General features: G+C 49.8%; 1 protein-coding gene and 1 long non-coding RNA gene across 4 annotated transcripts in view; one reads left to right on the top strand and one right to left on the bottom strand.

The window, feature by feature from the left end:
- Positions 1–17,283, top strand: part of CUNH1orf226 (chromosome unknown C1orf226 homolog) — a 252,274-nt gene that overhangs the window by 103,821 nt on the left and 131,170 nt on the right. The gene's annotated exons all lie outside the window — the stretch shown is intronic.
- LOC121020948 (uncharacterized) lies at positions 2,356–5,000 on the bottom strand. The gene is made up of 2 exons (XR_005786375.1): positions 3,566–5,000; positions 2,356–2,523 (listed from the first exon to the last, which is right to left on the bottom strand). It is a non-coding gene; the product is annotated as an uncharacterized LOC121020948 (long non-coding RNA).

The following is a 17,283-nucleotide window of genomic DNA, read 5'->3' as shown; positions in this document are numbered from 1 at the left end:
GAGAGAGAGAGAGAGAGAGAGAGAGAGAGAGAGAGAGAGAGAGAGAATCCCAGGCAGGCTCCGCACTGTCAGCTCAGAGCCCGATGCAGGGCTCAAAGTCACGAATGACGAGATCGTGACCTGAGCTGAAATTAAGAGTCGGTCAGTTACCCGACTGAGCCACTCAGGTGCCCCGTACTGAGCAGTATTTTTGTGATAAACAAGGAACGCTGATAGTGGCCACTCTCAGACCTTTCTTCCTCAAGCACGAGTGGACATTTGAGAGCCCTTTTTACCTGACTGGTGTTAATTAAGGAGCTTATTATGACGTGGGTGCCCCCTGCATTATCAGGATTCTGTATAGTATGGGGATGGTTTGATGTTCTATTTATGTACCAAAGGCACGCATCGGTCCTTCTTTTCACCAAGCAGGGGTTTTTGTTTTCGTTTTGATAAATTTTAGTGAAAATGTGATGTACCTCAGCCTCAACTGTGATTTTTACTCTTCACCCAAGTTCCTAAGCCAGACAGGCACACGGCCCAACATGGCGGCCCATCGCAGTTGATCTTGCTGGGGGGTTATGAGGCTACGCTGTGTTTTACCTCTTTGGGGACTCCTTCATGTTCCTGTTAATCGTGATGGCAAGCACCTGAAACTACTGAAAACAAAAGGAGAAAAGCAAAGTAATTCCCCTTGTCGGTATGGATCTTGGCATTCCTCCTGGGGCGAGGTGAAGGCCCCACGTGACCGGGGAGGTCAGGAGAGAGTGGAAGAACGTGAGTGTGGCCGAGTGAGGACACTGTGCTTGCAGATCACGCTGCACCTCATTTTGGCCTTTGACAGCCACGGGTAGACCCTCATCAGTCGCCTCACCAGCTTGTTCATTGGTTGTAATACTACCTGAGCATTCCGTTCAAAGACTTCTCCACGTTTTATCCAGGATGTTGAGTACAAGAGATGTGGAATCTCTGAGAAAATGGTTTGGAAATTCTATCCAAGACCGTTGTGACTATTCCTATTCTGGGTGAGAGTTCAGTGAAAAAATACCTTGTTTAGAATCCACTTATGAAATGTTTTGCTTTCAGCTTAGACATGTAGTTCACAGGCCCACCTCCCTAACCCCACACTTGCCCCCAGCTGCCTTCCCCCCCCCCCCACCCTTGGTCTCATATTAAGAAAGCAGAGAAACTCGTTAAAGGACAGGAAAACAACCAAGAACAGTCCTGTGGTAATTTGAAAGCAGCCCCAGGGAAGTTTCCTTCTTGCCCCAAAGTGGATGGGGGGCAGGGGCTGAGGCACTGCCACGGTTGAGGAAAAGCAGGCTCACAAAGGCTTCTGGAGTCAAGCTGAGCTTAATGTTTGCAGAAGGGTCCAAAAGGGGTTGTTTTTCCGAAGTCAAAGCATAGAAACTGCTTTGTTTTAAAGTTTATTTGTTTGGGGAGAGAGAGAGAGAGAGAGAGAGAGAGAGAGCGCGCATATGGGAGGGGAGGAGGCACAGAGAGAAAAGGAGAGAGAGAATCCCAAGCAGTCTCCATGCTTCCAGCAGAGAGCCTGATGCAGGGCTCGAACTCACAAACCGTGAGATCATGACCTGAGCCGAAGTCAAGAGTCAGATGCTCAACTGACTGAGCCACCCAGGCGCCCCAAGCGCCCCAAGCGCAGAAACAAGTTTAATAAAAATCTGATGTTGAGATCAGGGTTCAATTAAACAGTGATTAAGAGATTTCTGAGAAAAATTCCTAATTGTGCTTGTAATTGTTTTCATAAATATTTTCTTTATGAATCATCTAAGTTCGTCTCCTTTAATAGTCATAGCTGAGTAGCATGTAGGAAATTATTAAAATTTCAGAGCTTTGCAGTGCAGAGGCCCTGCTTCCCGTTTGTACTGTGGCCGATTTGCAGGTGGGACCTTAAAGGAATGTGAGATGACAAACTCAAGGTAAACGTTTCAGTGCCACACGTGGTTATGTGACACACACAAAATTTATTTCTGAACCCAAAAGGCACCTTTCACTTGTGCCTGGGTGCCCTGCAGAGTATCTTCCTTTTTTTTTTTTTTTTTTTATTTTTTTTTTAACCAGAGAGTTACTCTACTAAAGACAATCTCTAAGTTCACTTTTAGGAAGTTTAAACGATTTTAATTTGTACTCCCTGGCACTTTGCAGGTTTAAAGGAAGTAGAATCATTACCTTGTAATTAACAAAGTCGGCACTCCTAACACCTTCCACTCATGATCTCAGAGTGTTTCTGGAGGCGGGAGAGGAGAGGGGACAAAAACACCTTTCTCAGTCCACGGTAGACAGCTTTGAGGCTTGGGATGTGTGCAGCCCAGGGACCCACTCAGGAAATAAGGTGAGGATTGATTCTTGGGACCATTCGTTCACTCATGGATTTATTGCCTGCCTCTCCATTGAAGGCACCATTTGATTTTTAGGATTGCCTGTATTGTGGCAGTTTCTTCCTGCTTCTGACATTTGCACATTCTTTTCTTTCTGGTGGAGGCTTGACTTTGGGAGAACAATAACTTAGCAGGGGAAACATGCCTGTGGAAACCAAGGGCATTATTTGGTTTTCAAGGTGGTTGAGCTTTTTTTTTTTTTTAAATGAGTTTATTAGTAATTTTTTTTTTTTAAGTTTGAGAGACCGTGTGAGTGGGGGAGGGGCAGAGAGAGAGGGGGAGAGAGAAAGAGAGAAAGAGAATCCCAAGCGGGTTCCCTGCTGTCAGCGCAGAGCCAGATGTGGGGCTCAAACTCACAAACCGTGAGCTCATGACCTGAGCCGAAAACAGGGGTTGAACACTTAACCGACTGAGACACCCAGGCGCCCCTAGGCGGTTGAGCTTTCTAAGTACACGGTCTTAGGACTGGAACCCTGGGAGCCCCGAGAAAGGTCAAGGAGAAAAGTATGTGTCGTTTGGGAGGTAGGCTGCTGTGACAGGAAGAGGGACGGTCCTTCTGATAGAAAGTTTTGCTTTAACAAAAACCGAAGCAAAGTAAAATATGAAGAGTGTGTGGAATAGGAAGACAGGAGCGATGCTCTGGACCCATCCCCTGAACCTGACTTTATCCGGAGAAACTTTGGCAGAAGGTGGGAGAGAAAGAGAAGTTAGGGCATCTGACTGTCTTTGCTGCCCCAGGAATCGGCCAGCATCCTCCCCATGACTTTGGCTAAGACTGATGGTGTTCATCGGACGGGACCACAGGTCCAGAGTGACCCTCTCAGAGGGAGGCCAGGGGCTGATGGGTCAGGAGCAAAACAGCAGGGCCCGGGGGAGACTCAAACGGAGAGAAGTCAGTGTCCAGTAAGAAGCATCTCCGTGAAAAATAAGGTTCTAAGCAGTTTTCCCGTTGGAAATGATCTCTTCCCAATGATAGACCCGAGACCCAGAAGCCAGGAAGGACTGTCCATCCCTCCACGAGCCCGTGCGCTCCTCGCTGAAACCAAAAACGTTAATTCTCATCCCTCAGGAGCCATCAGGGATAATGATCAGCACAGACTTCAGTGTTTTCTGAACCCTGGGGTCAGGTTAGGAGGTCACTCCCTTTATTTCTTATTCATTAGTTTTATTTTATTCAAAGCGCTCACCTTTCCCGAAGGCCTGGACTGTTGTCACAACACAAAGCACAAGTAATCATGAGAAAGGTGTCCTTTCTGGTCTGTCCCTCCTCTTCCTTCAACCTGTTCCGGGCTCCGTAGATCAGGGCTGCGGCTCCCACAGCAGGTGCTCCGGCCCAGTTGTCCCTCTGGGCTCCGCTTACCTTCCCCAGCCTGTAAACTGGGCAGAGTCCCTCCCTGCAGGGCCTCCCTGTTCAGACAGGTTGTGTAAAGAGACCAGATCTGTGTGTGTGGGAACACTTTGCGTGCATGATGATGTGCCTGTGCTTTTCTAAAGAGGATTAAAGGACCCACAGGTGCCTCAAACAGGATGTCCCGCCTTCCATTTCCTTAAAGTTTCCACTCTTGTGGATCCAGCTAATCCAGGTTAAGGTCATCAGTTTGCCACCTGTGCTGTCTTGTCTGCTTGAAGGGGGAGAGGGCGGTGACTTCCCTGTGCTGTCTGCCTTCCGCTGGCACCTTGGATCACTAAGCGTGTCCCTGGGGTAGATGAGGCCCCGGAGTCATCCCTACTTTAGCCAGAGACCACGAATGGCTCGGGTTATTTTCTTTTCACAAAATGAAGGTACATAAAGTTTGCTTAGCAACAAGGAATATTAAAAGTAATGTTTTTGCTTGTACGCAGCATTCATTTAAGAGAACTTTACTGGGCTTGGGGTCTTCAGCAGGGAAGGGGATAGACAGGGTCCTGGAGTTCCTGGGCTTGCCCAGAGGGGCGGGCAGGGACCTAAATACACCCAGAACATTGTCGCAGTTTCATGAACTTGTGAATTGTGACAGGTGCAGTGACGAAATAGTAAGAGGCGTGGTGGGAACCTACCAGCACCCTGTTGTAGTTTGGGGGCGTCGGGAAGGCCTTTCTATGGAAGTTGTGTTGAAGCCGTTACTAACTTCAGATCGTTAGCTTTCTTCTGTGCTTGCTTTCTCCTGTAGGCTGATCCAGCTCACTTTCCCTCCTTCAGGCTGTATATCTTCCTGAGGTCTGTGCTCGTTAGGGAGGGAGTGACAAATATGCCCATTAGCACTTTGTGTCTTTCTAAGCTGGTGCTGTCCTCAGGGAGCTCTTAAATCCTCCCCTCTTTAGTAGCCTCTGACGACAGGCCTGGCCTCTGCTCTTAACTCTTTTCTCCCGTAGGCCAGTAGCTTGTCCGCCCTCAAGGGCCAATTTGTCTGGGGGCTGTGAGCAGGGAGGTGGAGGGGGGCATCTCAAACTGCCTGAAACTGTATCATTCATTTCCCTTTGGGTTGTGCGCTCAAGAGAAACATCCTGGATGCCATATTAACGATTACAGAAAATGTGTTTAAGCCAAAAGTAAAATTATCTAACATTCAGAGTTGTCATTTTTGTCTTTAAATGTTTATTCATTTTTTGAGAGAGACAGAATCTGAGCGGGGGAGGGGCAGAGAGAGAGGGAGACACAGACCCTGAGCAGTCAGCACAGTGCCCGACTCGGGGCTCGAACCCATGAACCATGAGATTAGGACCTGGCCAAAGTCGGACGCTCAACCAGCTGAGCCACCCAGGTGCCCCTCAGAGTTATCATTTAACACTTAACAGACTGTATGCTCCTGGTCTTTTCTTTTTCCTATGCATTTGTCATTAAGTATATGTACATATTAACACATTTATAACATTAAAAAACTTTTTAATGTTTGTTTATCTTTGAGAGAAAGCACGAGCAGGGAGAGGCAGAGAGAGAGGGAGACACAGGTCTGATGCAGGGCTTGAGCCCACGAACCGCGAGATCATGACCTGAGCCAAAGTCGAATGTTTAACCGACTGAGCCACCCAGGTGCCCCTTTATAGCATTTTTAAAAAGAATGCAAGTTTTTTAATACTTAAGAGGGCCATATTAACATTTCTCTGTGGACTTTTTACAAATATAGTAAACAGATTGAGAACGGTCTCTCCTCTGTCCCAAACACATGGAAACATTTTTTTTTTTTTAAACATAATTGAATTCAAAACCAAGAGGGGGGCAGTTTTTGGACCAGGAGTGGAAGTGGGGTTGGTGGTGATGTCTCAGACTTCACAGCCGGCCCCAGAAAAGGGTGTCCGTGCCTCTGACACATGGTGGGAGAGCAGGACCCGACTCCGGCAGGAAGGTGGCGTTAGGGCCGTGGTCCTTGCTGGGACACTGGAGGCATCACGGTGGTCCTCTGCGATGGGACCCGCACTGTATGGCACCACAGATATGATTGATATCCTGCATTTTGTGGTCCATAAAGGAGAAGTTCCTAAAAGCCTGCCTTCCAGCCTCGTTCACAGTTGCATACCCGATAGGGCAAGGCCCAGCCTTGCTGTCAGCAGAAGCAAATAAGGAGGGAAGACTCCCAAGATGAGTTTGCAAACAAAATTCCAGGAAAACCATGTCCCTGAGAGACAGGAAGCAGCCCAGCAGCCCCCTCACCCCGTGAGTGGCCCCCACCCCCCACTCGAGCAGTGGAGCAACTCTGTAGATGTCTTCCTTTTTTCTTTTCTAAATTTTTTTTAAATGATGGACGGGGAGGGGAAGAGAGAGGGAGACACAGAATCTGAAGCAGGCTCTGGGCTCTGAGCCGGCAGCTCATAGCCTGATGTGGGGCTGGAACTCACGAACCGTGAGATCATGACCTGAGCCGAAGTCAGATGCTTAACCGACTGAGCCACCGAGGGGCCCCCTCTCACGGCTCATGAGTTCGAGCCCCGCATCGGGCTCTGGGCTGACAGCTCAGAGCCTGGAGCCTGCTTCAGATTCTGTGCCTCCCTCTCTCTCTGCCCTTGCCCCCCTCGCACACTGTCTTTCTCTCTCAAAAATAAATAAACATTAAAATTTAAAAAAAAAACCTAAGGTTTGTGCTCAGGGTGGAAGGCGGGGGACTGAGACACGGTGGCCACTGCAGACTGGGTATAACTAAGAAACCATGCATTTGCACACAGAAGGGAGGCAGCCCAGAGATGGAAAGGGCTGGAACGTCTGAACAGAGAAGAGCCTGGAGTTTGGACTGAGGAGCTCTGCATACGGCCAGCTGTTTGCTTCTTGGGGTTTTCCTGGTTTTGTCCGAGTGGTTTGTATCCCACCAGTCCTTCCACCAGGAGTACTGTGTGTGTGTGTGTGTGTGTGTGTGTGTGTGTGTGTGTGTACACAAGGAAGGTCTGGAGGCTGCTGAGGCCGTGAGGCCTGGGGAAGAGGGAAGGACAGGTGAGCCCGACACCAGGCTCTACTTTCCTCTCACTTGTTTGCTGTCCTGTGGCAGAGGCCACATAGGTACACAGGGCTTTCAGTGATCTCGCACAAGTGGGGACACAAATTGTGGTTCAGCGCTTGCCCAAGACGGGGAGTTTACCAAGGGGTCCTGGTAAACACCGCCTGCTTTGAGCCTGGAGCCCCGACAGGTTGCATGCTGGGAGCGAGGGCAAACGGGAAGTGGACCAGCCCTTACAAGGTGGACACTTAGCTTCTGACCGGCTCGGTTGGATCAAGGTGGTGCCTCTCTAGCTACTTGCCTGCGAAAAGCACATCCTTCCTGTCTGGAGGAAGATCAGGTTTTCCAGAGCCTCACGTTCACGCACTAGTTTTTCCTGTACGATGTGGGACAGTCAAAGAAACGTGACCAGATGGTTAGAGAGTCCGACCAGATGAAAAACAAGCTAAAACCCAGAAGAAATAGGCCTGCTCAGGATCTTGGTGCCTTGTGGCTGCCACACGTGGACTTGAAAAGAACAGTGATGAGTAAGCTTCCGGGACAAGATGAGGTGGAGAACTTTAGCAGAGAACTGGAATCTACTAGAAAGAATCCTAGGAATTCTAGAGCTCCGATTTCTGTGGGAGCAGGTAATAATGTTCTATTAACGATAGGAGTTGGGGTGAAGTTGGGGTCGGGCGCTGATTCTGATGCCTCCGTCCCCAGGAGGGTCCCTGGGTGTGTAGCTTGCCCGTGGCTTGGGAGGGAAGGCAGAGGCCAGTGTGAGAGGAGGGGCCAGGTCTATGCAGACACAGATTCAGAGCTAATGATGAAGAGCAGAACCTTTGATTAAGAAGAGGCTGGCTGGATTCCTAGAGGGGTGAGGGCAGCCTGGGGTGAGGAGAGCCAGTTCCAAAAAGTTCTTTTTGTTTCCTTTATATGTATTTTCCTGTGGCCCGTTGGGGCACCCAGAGTGGATTAGTGGCTGCTTTTGTTTTTGTAATTATTCACTTCCCTGTTGTTTTATATTATAGTGATTTGTAGCATCCATTATTTTTATTGGCTTGGCTAGTAGGTGCTTGAAGCCAGTTTGTTTCCTCCGTTCGTCCGTCTGTCTGTCTGTCTCTCCTGCGTGTGGCCTTTCCCTTCTTCCCACAGTCATCCTCCACCCAACAGCACGCTACCCTCATGTAACAGAAGCTAAGTAAATATTTGCTGCATGAATACAAGGCATAGCTCTTGATTGACTTATGTTTTAAAAGTTTTTTTTTTAAATGTTTTTATTTATTTTTGAGACAGAGACAGAACATGAGCAGGGGAGGGGCAGACAGAGGGGGAGACACAGAATTGACGCGGGGCTTGAACTCACAAACTGCGAGATGAGCTGAAGTCGGACGCCTAACTGACTGAGCCACCCAGGTGCCCCTTCTCTTGATTGACTTATTAACTGGAGCTCTTCAGATGCTCCCCAAGTGATGGTAACAGGGTGGAGGTGCAGCGGGAAGCATTTCTGCCTTTAGGGAATGGACAGTGGGGGACAGGGAAGATCGTACTGGAGAAAAGACCAGACAGAGGTGAGTGGAAGGCACGTAGCAAGTGTTGGGAGCCCCGCCGGCAGTCTGACAGTGACTTCTACTTTATCTGTGTAGGCTCCAGTCAGGAGACAGAAACCATACCATTAATTTGGCCAGGGAAAATTTAATATAAAGAATTATTAACTAGGGGCTCCTGGGTGGCTCAGATCATAGCCTCACAGTCAGTGAGTTCCAGCCCCACATCTAACTCCTCACTCGGAGAGCACGGCCTACTTGGGATTCTCTCCTCCCACCTCTCCCCCCGCACTCGCTCGCGTGCTCTCTCTCAAAATAAAAAAGCTTAAAAAAAAATTAGTATATGAGAACTAAGTACAAGAGGGGTAAAGAGAATTTTGCAGACTACAAGAGCAACTTCTAGCTGTAGGGCTAAGGGAGAATGTTCAAGGAAGGATCAGCTAGGAAGGAGAGTCCCCCAAAGTTGAGATTTAGACTTCTTGAGAGAGAGTGTGTGTGTGTCTGTGTGTGGAGGGGGGGAGCCACCGGGTGGTAGGGAAGTCACTGGGGCACCAGCAGGACTGGTGAGGGGAGGGTATATGCCACAGAGCCTCCCACATTCCATGAGCCAGGAAGTCGCCTGCTGTGTCAGGGAAGCAAGAAGGAAAGCACTAGAACCTCAAAGAGAAACCCTTCTTACCACGGTGTCCTTCCAGCACCCTCTACTGACGAGACCAACGTTGTGCCAGCTGGCAAAGGAGTGTTCCCAGCAGCTGAGTCCAGTAGAAATAGAATGCAAGTCACATATGTGATTTAAATTTTTCTAGTAGCCACATTTGAAGAAACAAAACCAGGGGCGCCTGGGTAGCTCAATCGATTGAGCTTTGGATTCTTGATTTCAACTCAGGTCAGGATCCCAGAGTCGTGGGATCGAGCCCTGTGTCAGGCTGAGTGCTGAGCGGGGAGCCTGCTTGGGATTCATTCTCTCTCTCTTACAAATCAAATCAAATCAAATCAATCAATCAATCAATCAATCAATAAATAAATAAGCGAAAAGAACCAGGGGAGCCTGCTTGGGATTCATTCTCTCTCTCCTATAAATAAATAAATAAATAAATAAATAAGCGAAAAGAACCAGGTCGCATTAATTTTGATAAGCCACTATATCTAAAATAGCATTTCCACATGTGATCAGTATAAAATTATTGAGATACTTTATGTTTTTGTACTAATTCTTCAAAATCTGGTGTGCGTTTTGTACTTTAGAGCACATCTCTGTTCACACCAGCCATGTGCCGAATGCTCAACTGTGTTTGGCTGCCGGCTACCATGGTGGACAATTTGCACAATTTGCAGGGTCCAGCTCCAGTATCAGAGAGAAAGCCTGTGGTAGCATCGTGGATTTGGCACTTCGATGCTCTAAATGGATAACTAGCACATAATTATAATAATTATGTGGCCACATAAGGGAAGATTGATGTTCTCCTAAGTTGCAAGAATTGGGGCGGGGGGAGCTTTTATGATGTAGGTCAAGTAGCATGTAGAATTCACCTGAATAGGATGTCCATTTTGTAATAGCAAGAAAACTCAAAACGGAAACCGGTGTGTTAGGAAGGATAGGGAAATGCACTAAAACATTAACCGTGGTTATCCTGGGGGGCGCCTGGGTGGCTCAGTCGGTTGAGCGTCCGGCTTCGGCTCAGGTCATTATCTCGCGGTTTGTGGGTTTGAGCCCCGCATCAGGCTCCATGCCGACCGCTCGGAGCCTGGAGCCTGCTTCGGATTCTGTGTCTCCCTCTCTCAGCCCCTTCCCCGCTCAGGCTCTGTCTCCCTCTGTGTCTCAAAGATGAATAAACGTTAAAAAAGAAAAACAAAAAAACCCAGTGGTTACCGTGGGAAGTAGTACTGGGCTGCTGGCTTTCTTCTTCATACACTTCCGTGTTTTCAGATCGTCTTCAACGAGCACACAGTTCGTTTACCTAATATCCATGCTCTCACAGCACAGAGGCTTGTGGGGGCCCAGGCCCTTGAGTTGCAGTTGGTCACAATTTCAGAGACAGATGACGTCGTCTCCAACAAGCGCGCGAACCTAGCGTCGTAAAGGTACGACACTTCTGTCATGCTGAGTTTGAAGACTCACGACCACGAGTCCCTCCGGTGGCAGAAACCTCAATCTCTGAATTTCTGGATAAGAGAAGGTGCTTTACGCCGTTGCCGTTAAAAGCTGCTCGGAATGTTGGTCTTTGTTCATTTCTTTTCTTCCTCGTGGGGACCAGGGAATTAAAAGGCCGTTACTGGAGGTGATTTATTTTGCCTCTTCTGTAAGAGCGCGTTTTACCCCCTCTGCTCTGTCAGCAAAAGTAGAGGTTCTTTTTTCTCCTCAGGGAAGCTGAAATGGGGAATCTTTTGTGCTGCGTGGGGCAGGGGGCTTGACACGGCTGCAAGACCGTCTCTGGGACTTGCTCATTTTGTGGGATTCTCTTGGGTTCTGACCCTCGGCTTTATGCTGGTTTGGTCTAGAAAGGCCAAGTCCACGAGACCACCTTTTTAAAAATGTTAGTTAATTTATCTTGAGAGGGAGCACTCCCGCGGGGGAGAGGGACAGGGAGAGAGAATCCCAAGCAGGCTCTGCAACACGGATCCCGACGTGGAGCTCGATCCCACCAACCCTGAGATCGTGACCTGAGCTGAAACCAAGGGTTGGACCGTCAACTGACTGAGCCACCCAGGCGCCCTTGACTATATGCATTTTGAAGAAGCAAATGCTTTTTGACTTTGTTACGAACCAGATACCGTTGTGAGATATTTGTCGTGGAGAGGTTCTTGTAATCCTCATAATAACCCTAGAATATGTGGACGTGCCTGCTTCTCCCATTTTCCAGGAGGGAAACCTATGCCTGGAGGTTGGGTAACTTGCTTTTGACCTCATAGAAATTCAGATTCACACAGTCTCGCTTCAGAGTCTGTGCCCTTAAGAACTAAGCCAGTACCGTGGTTCTTAAACTTGACCATGCCTTGGAATTGACTTAAGGGAGGCGGTAGGGCGTCCCTGGAACAGAGTGGGTTCAGTAGAATGAGGTTGGGAAGCTCCATGGGGCTTCTGCCATAGAAGGCATGGAATGTCGCACTGAGGAGTGTGGGTCTTATTCCATAGATGGTGGAAGGTCTCTGGTTTTTGGACAGGAGAGTGTCTGTGTGGGAGCTGTGCTCTAGGATGTGTCTAATGGGAGGCGTTTTTCTTGTCAAGTCTGCAGGATCATTTTGGCATCTGTGCTCCCCAAGCCTTCTTCTAACCGCCCCCTCGCCCAAGCAGAGCCTGTCCGTTCCTCTCTCTCTCTGCCCTGTGTCATGTTCCGTCTCTGTCCTTCCCGCTTACTCCCTCCTGTAAAACGGTGCCGCCCTTCCCTCCACGATCCCAGTCTGTTTGAAGAGATCTTCATCATGGGAGGAGTGGGTGCTGCTCTAACTCTTGAGGCCATTCCAGAAAGTGCGGGCATGGGTTCACGGTGTTCTGTGAGAGGAGCACCCCCTCCCCACACCCACTGCCCCTTGTTCTTAGCCAGATGGGGTGGAGGAGTGTTCCTGCAGGAGAAGAGGCCAGCCCTGCTAGGGTCCTCAGCTGTACCCTGATTCTAGCCCCTCTTTGCTGTGTCCAAGCGCTGTCCTGGCGGGGCCCGGCCCGTGTCCACCCATAACCGTCTCAGCCTACCTGTTCACATAGATTTGGGCGGTGACTTTTAATGGTAAATCGGAGAATTCCTTCAGCGAGTCCTTAATACACGGGGAAGAGGTGCTGCACAGGGTACGTGGACCTTTCGTGTTTCAACTTAAGAAAAAATTTCTTTAACGTTTATTTTTGAGAGACAGAGAAAGAGCACGAGGGGAGGAGGGGCAGAGAGAGGGAGACCCAGAATCCGAAGCGGGCTCCAGCCTCCGAGCTGTCAGCGCAGAGCCCGACGCGGGGCTCGAACCCACGAGCCGCGAGATCATGACTTGAGCCGAAGCCGGACGCTTAACCGACTGAGCCACCCAGGCGCCCCGCAGTTTTCAACTTTATAAAAACGTGTCAGCGGTCCTGAGGTTAGACGCCGGGGACTTGACTCTGAGAGCTTTCCCTTCGCGGAGAGGTTCCCACGGCTCACCTGAATTTGCGCGGACTCTTGGCGTTGTCTCCCCGCAACAGAACGTTTTTCTCCCTGTCTCGATTTGCGGGCTCACGGAGCAACCAGCAGGGTCCTTACCAGGCATTTGCTCAGGGGCGTCCCTGAGCCAGAGAATCCTGCCCCAGGTGTCACTGCCCTTCCCTGCCTCCCTCTGCTCCGCCCCTGTGCCTCGGTGGGCCCTCGCCCTCTCACACACCTGTACGGGGGCCGCCGGGAGCTTCGTCAATGGCTGAACTGTCAAAGGCTCCCGCTGGTTTATGTTTCAGGCTCCTGGAGCACGATCTGCAGTGCAGAAGCGTGCCCCATGGGGAGATCAAAGCTTCAGTGGCCAGACGGATGCAGACGCTGCTCTGCTTAATTAAAACCAGGCAGTGTGATTAAAAGCAAAGAGGCAGTTGCAAAAAAGGTGATGGTGGTTAATCCCCGGCATTCTGTCTCTTGGCCCAAGGGGGTGGGGCTGGTGTGGGAGGAAGGCTAGCCTACCTCACCCATTCCCAGGACAGCGCATGCACACGCGTACGTGAGGTCACGTCGTCTACTGGTACCTCTCGCTCATCAGTCGAACGGATCCTAGAAATGATCGGAGCACTGGAAAGGACATGGAGGTCATTTGGTGCCGTCCCACAGAAATGTGAAACTGAGGCCAGAGGGATTCTCAGAGTTGGTGGGGAACAGAGCCTATCTTTCACATCCCTTCTCCAGTTTTTAAAATAGTTTTTAAAATGCTTTTTAGAGTTTTTGTTTTGAGGGAGAGAGTGTGCACATGAGCAAGGGGGAGGGGCAGAGAGAGAGGGAGAGAGAGAATCCTAAGCAGGCTCTGCACAGAGGCCGACGCGGGACTCGAGCTCCTATACCATGAGATCATGACCTGAGTCGAGATCAAGAGTCGGGTGCTTAACGGACTGAGCTGCCCAGGTGCCCCCCTCCTAGTCCCACCTTAATGCCATGTTGTAAAGGACAGATATGTTAGCTGTATGGGTTCTCCTTCATTCCAAAGATGTTCGTCCATCGCCGGCTACGAGCCAAGGTCTTTTTTATTTCGGGTCTCGTTGTGACCTGCTCATGGGGCTCCTTTCCGTCTTAAGTGCTGCAGGACTGTTCCATCCCCATGCTGGCAGATCTCCCCAGCTTCGACACCGACCGGCAGATTTGAGTACCTACCATATTAGGCGCTGTGCTAACGTTTCCCGAGTTACCAGCAACACGAGCTACCATTCTGTTGAGCCCTTAGGAATGCCTGAATCTGTGTTCGATATTTTGCAGATGCTCTCTCCCTTCGTCCCCAGGGAAGTATTTTTAGCTGACTCATCCCTCACAACAGGCCGTTCATAGCAGCAGCTGAAGGACTGCAAGCTTGAGCAGTGTGCCCGAGGATACCCCGGGAGAAGCTTCTTGACTTACTCTTTCTACCTGCCTGGCATTAAAGCACATCTTTTCCCCGTATGCGGCCCTGCTAAACCCTGAGGCAGTGGGGCAGGTCTGTCTGTGTACGTCTGTCTGTCTGGTTCTCGGACTCCTCTCCACACTTCTCCTTCTAGAAACAGTACTCTAGCCTTCTCTTTTTTGTGGGGTGGGTGGGACTCTCGTTCCTCCATTCTCCTTGCTTCTTGTTCTCGTTGTTCCGAGATGGAGTCTCTCGAAATCTAAAGCCGCAGCCCACGGCCTGGCCCACGCCTTGCAGAGAGGCTGGCTGGTTCAGGGCTTGCTCTGTGTGCAGATCTCGTGGGTCCCCTGGCCTGGCCCCCTCACCACAGCCATGGGAGCAGCCTCCTGAAGCTAAACCACTAGTTATTTGGGAGCGAAGTGGTGTCGTCTTGACGGTAACGTGTTTATCAGAGCCTTGGTTACCTCTGGCCCTCAAGGAAACGCGATCTGTGTCTGCGCTATTAAATTCATCTTGGTGCCTGGTGAGAGGGTGGTGATTTAAACCGGTTTATTTCCCACTTACTGCTGAGGCCGGCTCACCTTTGCTAGAGAGGATTCTTGACTCTTCCGCTGTGGTAAGAACTCCTGAGTCAATCTTTTCAAAAACTTACGGCTGAAAGTTAAGGCCTCTGAGCAGTAAGCCCTATTTTTTTATTTAATGGGGCAAATGATTATTATTTTTTTTAATGTTTATTTATTTTTGAGAGAGCGCGCGAGCAGGGGAGGAGCAGAGAGAGAGGGAGACACAGATTCCCAAGCGGGCTTCAGGCTCTGAGCCGTCAGCACAGATCCCAATGCGGGGCTCGAACTCACGATCTCATGAGATCATGACCTGAGCCAAAGTCAGATGCTTGACCGACTGCACTACCCAGGCGCCCAATGGGGCAAATTCTTATTAGAGACAGAGGACCATGGATTCTGCCAGTAGGAACCGTTTTTATAATGTTGACTTCCCCCTAGTAAAGCCCTTGGTATGCCGTTTAACACTGGGCCCTGGGAAGGCAGTGTGGCCGCTGGGACCAGAGGTCAGGAGATCAGGATTTGATTTCCAGCATTCCATGAACCATACCCTCACCCGAGGCCTTGGGCCACTCAACGTCCTGTCCCTGTTTCCCCGTTTTGCACCGGGACTTATGTGAGCATTAAGGCCTACTGGGGACCAATCCCTTTTTCAGTGCGGTGCCTGGTTTGGTGTGGTTGCTGGTCAAATGGGATTTTTAAAAAAATTTTTGAGACAGAGAGAAACAGAGCATGAACGGGGGAGGGGCAGAGAGAGAGGGAGACACAGAATCTGAAACAGGCTCCAGGCTCTGAGCCATCAGCTCAGAGCCCGACGCGGGGCTCGAACTCACGGACCGCGAGATCGTGACCTGAGTTGAAGTCGGACGCTTAACCGACTGAGCCACCCAGGCGCCCCTCAGATGGGATTTTAAGGCGCATAGGATTTTGGATTACCCCTGCCTGAAATTAAGCGGGCAATTGAGAGTTGACTGACAGGAATGAAAATGAGGTCTAAGAATTAAAGCATAACCAAGTTGTTCATTAAATGAACGTGCGACCCAAGCGGACACAGGTCACCTGTTCTCACACGTCATCTGCCACTGCACTTAAAGGGAGACTCTGCAGGGGCGCCTGGGTGGCGCAGTCGGTTGAGCGTCCGACTTCGGCCAGGTCACGATCTCGTGGTCCGTGAGTTCGAGCCCCGCGTCAGGCTCTGGGCTGATGGCTCAGAGCCTGGAGCCTGTTTCCGATTCTGTGTCTCCCTCTCTCTCTGCCCCTCCCCCGTTCATGCTCTGTCTCTCCCAAAATAAATAAATAAACGTTGAAAAAAAAATTAAAAAAAAAGATTCTCTTTCCGCTCAGAGCCTGGAGCCTGCTTTGGATTCTGTGTCTCCCTCTCTCTCTGCCCCTCCCCCGTTCATGCTCTGTCTCTCTCTGTCCCCAAAATAAAAATAAAACGTTGAAAAAAAAAATTAAAAAAAAAAAAAAAAAGGGAGACTCTGCAGGGAAATGCTTTGAAAACATCGAAGTCTACCCTGCAAATAAAAACTGCTATTGTCGCTGCGACTTTTGCTCTCAGTCCGCCTCTGAGGGCACAATGAGAAGAGTGTGAAGCATTTGGTGCGTGGCCAGGCACGCGTGGCCGGGTGCCTTGCAGCCCCAGTGTGTGTGAACCAGGCCTGAGAGAATTCATCACATTCCATATGCAAGCATTTCTTTATTTGTGCTGTCGTTTCCAATGAAGGCATCATTTCCGTACGTGCAGGGAGCGCCTCAATCTAATAATCCCGCCTGGTTTCTGGGCACGAATGAGAACACAGGGCAGAAGGTGGGATTGGGGGAGAAGGAGTGACAATGGGTGTCCGAGTCTGGGAAAGCACCTCTTCGTTTGGGCACCTGCAGCCCCATGCACGGCTGTTCGGCTTGGAGAGGGGAGCATGGGTGCGTTTAACCCTCACTTAACCCCTCAGCCGGGAGCCTTTGTGCAGGTCACAGCCTGTGTTACTTTACACGTTGCGTCTGGCTGGTGATGGTGTCCACAGCTGGGAGGAAGGTAGGGGTTTGAGGGACCTCATCGGAGAAGCTACTCTCTTAAGTGATTTCCATTTAACTTAGTACGTACGGGTCTCCATTCCTTTCGTAAAAGATCAATGGCTTCTCTCCCTCTATGCTCTTGTTACTTTTGTAGGCCACGATCATCCTTCCTCCATTTAGGCTGAATGCATAGCTACAGCCAGTGGCGTGAGTTCTTAAACCCGTCTGCTGCCAGGCCACTTTGCTACTGTAACCGAGTAACTTAATCATGACAAACGAGCCGGAGGATAGACGGCTGACTTACATCGAGCACTGCCGTGTGCTAGGCACTCTTCTTCCGAGTGCTTAACATCTAGTCTCCCATAATTTCTGTGTTTATAAAACTTAAGTCATCTTGAACAAAACTGGCGAAAGTGAGCTGCTACAAAAGAAGCTGCCAATGTTAAGCGGGGAAGGTAACAGTAAAACAGTCACAGGGCAGGAAGCATCCAAAGTCTTGGTGTCTGCTGAGGCGATGTCTTCGAGTTCTGCATCTACTTGGAAGAAAGCAAACTAGAGATCAGGGTCAGTGGCACTTATGCAAGAAAGACTTCGGGCAGTTAATCTGTGGACCCATACCTAGAGGAGAGATCACCCAGCCGCGTCAAAAATGTCAGCGAGTAGACCTACATTTATAGGCTTCTGTCAAAAGGCCCAAGGTACGCACATTTCGTTTTCTGTGATTCTTTGCTTTAACGTCCGTTGTAATTAATGGACCATAGTAGTCTGGATAAGCAGTCTTTTGCTATAAAAGTTACTGAAGCCAATCAGATATGAGCCCCGCGTGGCTCCTGTCCGTGTGCGGGTGCCTACAGGTGACCTGCTGCGGCTC

Source organism: Herpailurus yagouaroundi, unplaced genomic scaffold, assembly GCF_014898765.1.
Source record: "Herpailurus yagouaroundi ecotype Mexico unplaced genomic scaffold, PumYag 253, whole genome shotgun sequence".
In the NCBI taxonomy this organism is placed as follows: domain Eukaryota; kingdom Metazoa; phylum Chordata; class Mammalia; order Carnivora; family Felidae; genus Herpailurus; species Herpailurus yagouaroundi.
This window is presented reverse-complemented; position numbering and strand designations above follow the sequence as displayed.